At 38.1% G+C, this 7,414-nt stretch overlaps 1 protein-coding gene across 15 annotated transcripts in view; it reads right to left on the bottom strand.

The window, feature by feature from the left end:
* Nucleotides 1–7,414, bottom strand: part of mef2aa (myocyte enhancer factor 2aa) — a 75,322-nt gene that overhangs the window by 60,438 nt on the left and 7,470 nt on the right. Inside the window, exon 1 of one of the 15 annotated variants that reach the window (XM_017305330.1) lies at nucleotides 6,884–7,042. The exons of the other annotated variants lie outside the window; for them this stretch is intronic. The gene's annotated coding sequence lies outside the window, so the exon portion shown is untranslated. Of the gene's footprint in view, nucleotides 1–6,883; nucleotides 7,043–7,414 lie in introns of those variants that run through there. 15 annotated transcript variants of the gene reach the window in all.

The raw sequence follows: 7,414 nt of genomic DNA, 5'->3' as shown, positions 1-7,414 counted from the left end.
TGTGTGTGTGTGTGTGTGTGTTCTATACTATCTGAGAGTTTCAGCCAGAAGTCGCATGCTCTTAATGGAAAAAAAATCCAAAAGTTCAGAATAAATATTTGATTTTCTCTTCCCATTTTTATCTTCCACTCGATGCCTCTTTCCCACAGTGTTCCATTACATAAAAGGTTTATGCAATCTGAGGAGTGAGCATGGCCGTGAGTCATAACAACAGCAAAAGGGACTAGCTTTAGCAGCACTGATTTTTCTTTTCTAAAATTCTTATGCCACACAAGGCCTGTTATTCACATTTTACATTTCATCAAAAGTAGTTATATTAAAGCATGCACTCTCTTATTTACACAACACAATGTACAGCTGAAAGATGTTGGCGGTCTTCCATCTAAGTTTTTAAACTTTTGGATTTTGAGTAACCCTGGTTCAACAAGGTCAAACAGGAAAGCAACTTTTTTAATTAAACGTAACATACTGAAATTTAGGAGAAAAATACAAAAAACTGAGCAGGGCAAATGATGGTTTATTTATCACTTATGTAAAGTACTGGATATAATAACCTTCCATAAAAACATCACAGGAAAAATTTTAACAGAATTTTTTTTACAAGATTTGTTTTAAACAAAATAGTAAAGCATTAACATACTTGTTGCACAGAGTAGGAACACTTCCTGCCATTCTGCAAATCAGTTTGTTGGATTGCGTTCCACTTTCAGTTTTAAGCAATGCTTGTATACGGCAGCTAAAGGCTGAGTAACAGTCTTACTGGATCATAGCTGTAACATTTGAGCAGCACTAGTTCTATAGCTGGTGTGCACATGTGTGTCATGTGGAAAATGCAGTGCTCATGTGAAGTGGAATTTTTAGACATATGCAAAGAAATCAGCAGGCTGCTTTATCTGTTTATCAAATTGATCTAAGGCTAACACACCATAATGTGATTGGTTCATTTTTTTTTAACAAAATGCCTACCTGTTTTTTGAATCTGGAAACATTTTCAAACAGTCAAATTTGTCTATTCTTGATCAAGTGAGACATGTAATAACCTTTTTTTGCGCGAGTTAGCTGGCAGTATGCAGCAACAGGTGGGGGCAACAGGTATACAGCTCACTCCAGACTTCAGTTCCTTGTGTTATATACTTGAATTTGCTTCAAACCAATAATATCCATCACTACTAATGCCTTTGATGCACATTCAACACAAACCAATGAGCACCAATGAGGAAGCATTTTGCAGCCTTCTACAAGCTGGAGTGCCTACATACTTTATCTGTTGTATGAGCTATAATTAAATGATCAATTTCTACTGAATTTAACATTTGTATGCCAACTGCTTTTTTATAGTAAATCAATTTCACCAGTAAGTGAGACTAAACCATATTAACATGCATGGCTGTTGAGTGCAACAAACGCTTTTTACCATAATCAGAGTATTTCTGCAGCTTCAGCCCACAGAATTTCACAAATCAGATGATATGTATTAGTTGTCACATGAGCACTGTGTGGAAAACCTGAGAGAAAGACACACAGACAAAAAAAAGCCCACAGGGCCTGCTCATCTCTCTAAGAATCTTTTCTTTTTTTATTCTTTGGACAGCCCTTGGATCCTGACTCCTAGCCTTTTTAGATTATAGCTGCTGGTTCTGAGATCCCAAGCCTGGCGGTTGATGATGAATGTCCCTCCTTCCATAATCACCGTGTACAACGTGAACACTCCAGGCAGCTTAAACACAGGCCGGGAAGTGGTGGGGGTGTGGGGAAGGGGGAAAACAACGTGAAGAACACAGTCTGACATAAAAACAGGACAGCAACAGCTCACTGGTGGAAACATTACACCATTTTCACCTAAATCTGCAGCCCGCAGCACACAGATGGAAAGTGGACAGGGAGAAAAAGGGAGAGGACAGACGGGCCGCCGCGCAAACAGCGGGCAGGCTCGACACCTCTCTCGCAGTCACAGTCACACTGAGAGAGATGGAGAGAGATGGAATCTGGAAGCAGGAGATGCAAAGTCAATCATTTCTCAATGCCTTGGATTCACAGAGAAAGTCTACTACTGACACCTTCATAAAAGAAAATGTACAAACACAGGCGTTGAAAAGAGGAATGATAATATTTGGATTGCAAGCTGTAGAAGTCATTACATGATCAAATTTATACTTCCCAGAAATTAAGCAGGGTTAGAGTCAGATTGTAGTTTCTTAAACTGCAACAACTATGCAGAGATGTATTATAACACCACTCGGAAACCCCGTGCATTCGGCTTTCACAATGCTGTTCTCAAATGAGAGAGAGAAAATTTTAACTGTAAGTCGGATTCCTATAGTGGACGAGAAGAAAGAGGAAAGGTGCGTGTGAGGGGTCCGGGGGTCACTTCCCTACTCTGTTCACATGACAGATCTACTCCAGATTAATGGGGGGGGATCACATCCCCCTCAGCTGTCCCGGATCACAAGGCTTCTCTGACAGACGGACAGAAATCAAAGGATGTTAACAGACCAGGTCTCCTTCCTGCAGCACCAGAATGGTCCAGCAGCTGGAGATCCAGCTGGTATTTCCAGCAGCTCCTGGAGGTTTACTCAATGGCCTTGATATATGAGCTGTGACACCTAAGTCTCACAGCTCTAATTACTATACCAACTACTGATAAACACTTCGACATGCATTATACTTTGTGCTATTGTGGGTAGCGTAATGGGAGGTTGGATTAAAAGGCAATAAACATGATGATTTACAGAGTCTATTTTAACACTCTATAACTGCACATAAACTGCTTCATCAAACAGAGTCTTGAAAAAGTTTACTCTGTGTACGCTTGAATTGTTTATCTGTTGTTCGCTTCATAATCGACTCCGGAAACAGGCCAAGAAGTTAAACCTCTGGTGAGAGATGCTTTAAAGGTTCTCCAGCAGAGCATCAATACAGCAGGGCATATTAGCAATCATGGGAGATCTTTTGATCTTGAAAATTATATTATAATATATTCCTTTGATTTATGTTTTTTTTTTTTTTTTTTACCAAAGTCTCATTAAGATGCAGTTAAAATGCAACTCAGCAAATTGATGTCTTTCTTAACTTCAGTTTTGCTTTATGCAAAATTCAGCTTGATTATCTGGTCACAGCATCGAAGGCATCACTTAATTTACTTTAGGTTGAAGCAGGTTACAAGGACAACTAAGGTAAATAAAAACAAGAACTATTTATACCCCTGGAGCTTTCTCACATTCTGTCAATTGCTCTCAATTAATCTCTTTATGAATACATGTTCACAAACAGTTTCTCAAACTTCCATGTTTTTTCTTGGATTTTAAGTGACAGACCAACACAAAGTAGAGTAAAATTGTGAGCTGGAACAATGTGGTTTTCAAAAATGTTCACAAATTTAAATCTGAATGTGACAGGTATTTTTATCCAGTCCCTTTACTATGGCACCCAAATATATAAAACTAGAAGTGCAACCAATTGTCTTGGAAGGTTATAAAATCAGTAAATAGTCAATTTCTGTTTTTGAGTCTCAGTATGAATACATTGTTATTGTAAAGACCACAGATGTTTGTTAAAAAATGTTTACATATTAATGCTCATCAAAACTGACAGGATGAACATAAAGTACTAATCAGAGTAGCAGCTTAGGGGAACTAACTTTGAAGTAGATGCAGAGATCCTCAGCTGAGGTGAGGGAGTCAGTTGACAGGACATTTATTAGTCTGTGTTTCCCCTACAGTGGTATAGTGCTCCCCCGATGCACACACACAAAGATAGCAACAAAACAATTGTAACTTCTCATTGTGCTATTCGTACAGAGTAAAGTTTGTTTAAAAAAAAAAAAAAAAGATGCCAGTGAGCCAAGGAACACATTATGGCAAGCCTTTTTAACATTTAATATCAAAAAATTATTTTTTTCTGATAAGAAAGAGTATTTCAGAGTTGAATTTTTGAAAACCTTTTTAAATGTTTTAAGTATTGGACTGTCACCTTATTAAAACACACTGAAATGTGTGGGTTTACTTAACAAAGCGCAAAAGGATTGAGTTATATTAATACTTTTACAATGCACTGTATTTTCAGTCTGGGCGACCAAGTTAGATATAACACACTTTGTGTGATTCTGTGGGGTTTTCTCGCAGAAACAAACAGAAAGAGGAGGAGGGATCTTAAACGTGCAAAATGACTCGACTTGTTAAAGTCGTCACCTTTGCTCCACCGCATGCTCCCAGCAGTCTGGCCGCGCAAAACTACGCAGCGTGCATGTGGAGGTTTTCTGCTCATTGAAGAGAGCAAAAAGCCCAAATTTAAATATGAAGCTTAAGTCAAACATCCAAAGGTTCACAAATAAAGCCAGCAGGTCACTTCATAACGTCAGGTGGAAGAGGAGAAGATGCTTCCTGCTTAGGCATGTTTCAAAGAGCAAACGAGAGAAGAAAATATAGAGCTTAAGCTGCTCTGCCCTGCTGAGCGGCACATGTGCTGAGTGAGCCAAACACGGTGGCTTACCACCTGAGGTCTGAGTCAAGGGCAGGACAGTTGAAAGGTCACTGCTGGCTGTTCTGCTATACAAACAGCACCTCAACGAGTAATGCTTTCACCCTCTGAACCTACATCAGACAGTTAGAGGGATTAAAAAATTACCAGTGTTTATGAGCTGCCACTGAGCTGGAGTTATACATTTAGGGAGCTAGTGGGACACAGTCTGACTTACACTTGTGTTGTCACAAACGTCTTGTTAAAACAGTAACAATCTTAGCATTAGATAAAAAGAAGTGTGTTAGATTGGAAGGTGAGTGCCTCATGCTTTGCAACCTGAATTTATAGATTAACCTCTGACTGGTTGACTAAATATACAGTAAATTTAGTCAAAATGTGAAGTCAGATAGAAAGCAAAACTCTCCTCTGGAACCACATGACCTCCATTTCTGTTGAAAAGAACAAATCTCCTTGGAGTTTATCAACTTGTCCCACCTTTCCAAACAACTATAATTAATTTCTTTCTTTAGATCTAGCAGTAATCATTCTGCATGAGAATTTATTTATTTTTGCATTGGTTTCCTAAAAATAATATATTCCCATGAATAGTAAACATTTTTTTGGGTTAAAAAAGCTAAGATACCAAGACAGAAAGGATTTGTTAGAGTGGTAGGAGAATATTATGTACCACAGCCGTCAAACTACACTCACGTTGCCATCTGATCTGCATCTTCCTATGTGAACCAAAATAAAGGGCTATTTCACAATTTAAAACAAACATCTGGTTTGCGTTTGAACATTTCTGGCTTAAATGAAAAATACTGGTAAAAAACTAAACCAAAAAAGGATATGCTGATCACTTTCAGGCAAAACACAAGAGGAGCATGTTCAGTTCATTTGGCAGTAGGATCATCCTGAATTCAGACATACATGAAAACTACAAATTTTACACAAGTCAAACATGAACTGAATTATTTTAGAGTCATTACAGATTCTGTAAAACACTGTTTTTGAACTTTTTACTCTATTTATAAAATGAGGAAAAGTGGGGATTTGTTTTGTCTCTAACACAATTGTGTATTGGTTTTACACCTTAGTAGTGCAGGAAGACACATTGCTTTATGTGAATAACATTCCAACATTGCCTTCTTGTATGTTTAACACTGTAGCATTAGCTATGTGATCACCAAGTAAGCCAGGCTGCAACAGATTTCTTAGACATGACATGACGGCTTGCYCTACTTTCTGATTAAGTCGGCTAATAATTACCTGAAAACTTGCGGGCATTGAAATGTAACTATCAGCTGGTTAGGTGATCCTTATGTATGAAACTAATATATAAATATAGTGGCTTTCAGCATGAATAATGTAGCCGGTCATGATGCAATAGAACGCTGCAAATTCCACATCTTTGATCCCAATACGCATACACTATTCAAAACAGGATTGTATCAGAAGAGACATACATACTTCAAAGCTGTGACAACGCTTGATGTTTCACAAAATCCCCTTCATTTTCTCATATTTAGACCAAAACACTTTTAAAGGAGACACCTTATTTGGGCTATCAAGAATATTGGTAATTTCTTTTGTCTGGATTACCCAGCAAGCAAAATTAACCAAAAACAAACCATAATATCTCCACAAGCGTGGCATTCGCAACCCATAAGATATTAATTCAGCTGTATAAATGTTGAAAAATCTGTCCATATAAATGCTATAAAATCATCTAAAATCGTACAAATATTTCAACAAATCAGCTATTTGTTAACAAAACATCTGAGGTGCTGACATATCAAAATAAAATATTCCCTCTTTTGTTTASAAGGAACAGTCTACAGTTAACTGCGGTCCAAAACATTATCTGCCAGGCTCAARATTCTGCATGTAACCTCCAGGTCTCACAAGGGAACGCTGGAATCTCCATATTGATGACGGAGCTCCAATACACAATGATTCATGTTACTAAGACGCTCCGGTTAAACAAGTGGAAAGTTAAACAGAGACAACGAGTGTTATCCTTCCTCTGACAGCTTGTTTTATTTTGAGTTCAAATAGTGCCCAAAACTTYTAATTTTACGACTCGTACAAAGAAAAAAAAAAGGAAAGATGAGAACATTTGGCGTCAGGGACGACACAAACTCAGTGATCATTTGGTGTCTCACCGCACAATTATCTGACCAAAACAATTGAATGTTGTATTTACTTTTAAATAAAGCCCACTTGTGCAAAAGCTCAAATGTGCAGTATGAGATTTATCCAAATGTTTTTTTTTTCATCGTGTTTTTTTTTTTTTTTTTTTGCAAAAAAGCCAAGAAATTCAAATAACATGCAAAAAAGCTTCCATTGTACACCATTGTGTGATATCTGTGAGGATTTTAAATTTCTCTTTAAAGCTGCAGTATAAAAGAACATCTTGGCTTACCAATCAGTCAGAGAAAAAAAAAACTATCCTCTTTATTGGACCAGAATGTTCTGCATCTATCTCTTATTGTGCACTCAGTGCATCCTTGGCGTGCAGCTCTCTGGTGTTTTGTCCTCCTTGGGAAAAAAAAAATGTCCTGGGAGGAGAAGAGTGGAGGAGAAAGACTTTCACTCAGTGATTCAGAGGCATGGTGTAAACGCCAGCGTTTTCTTTCTGACAACCGGCGTTAATTGCAGATCCGACTCGCCCACACACTCCACATTTCTCCTGGAAGGAGAGGCTGAGACACTGAGATTCAAGAGGGACGAGGAGAGCGGTAAAAGATGCTGCAGCTGCCCATTCCTCACACCATCACCACCTCTCATTCCTCCCTTTTGACTGAGAACTTGTGCAAAGATGCTGACAAGCAATTAGACACATTTGAGGAGACATGCAGGGACTCCATAAATGCAATGTATAACAAGGCTAAGATGTTTCATAAACATTAGTGATCTACTACAAAAATCATCTTCTGTTTAATAAAATGTTGCC

The sequence above is a fragment of the Poecilia reticulata genome, linkage group LG6, assembly GCF_000633615.1.
Source record: "Poecilia reticulata strain Guanapo linkage group LG6, Guppy_female_1.0+MT, whole genome shotgun sequence".
Taxonomy (NCBI): Eukaryota; Metazoa; Chordata; class Actinopteri; order Cyprinodontiformes; family Poeciliidae; genus Poecilia; species Poecilia reticulata.
Note: the sequence above shows the minus strand (reverse complement) of the source record. Positions and strands in the feature narration are given on the sequence as shown.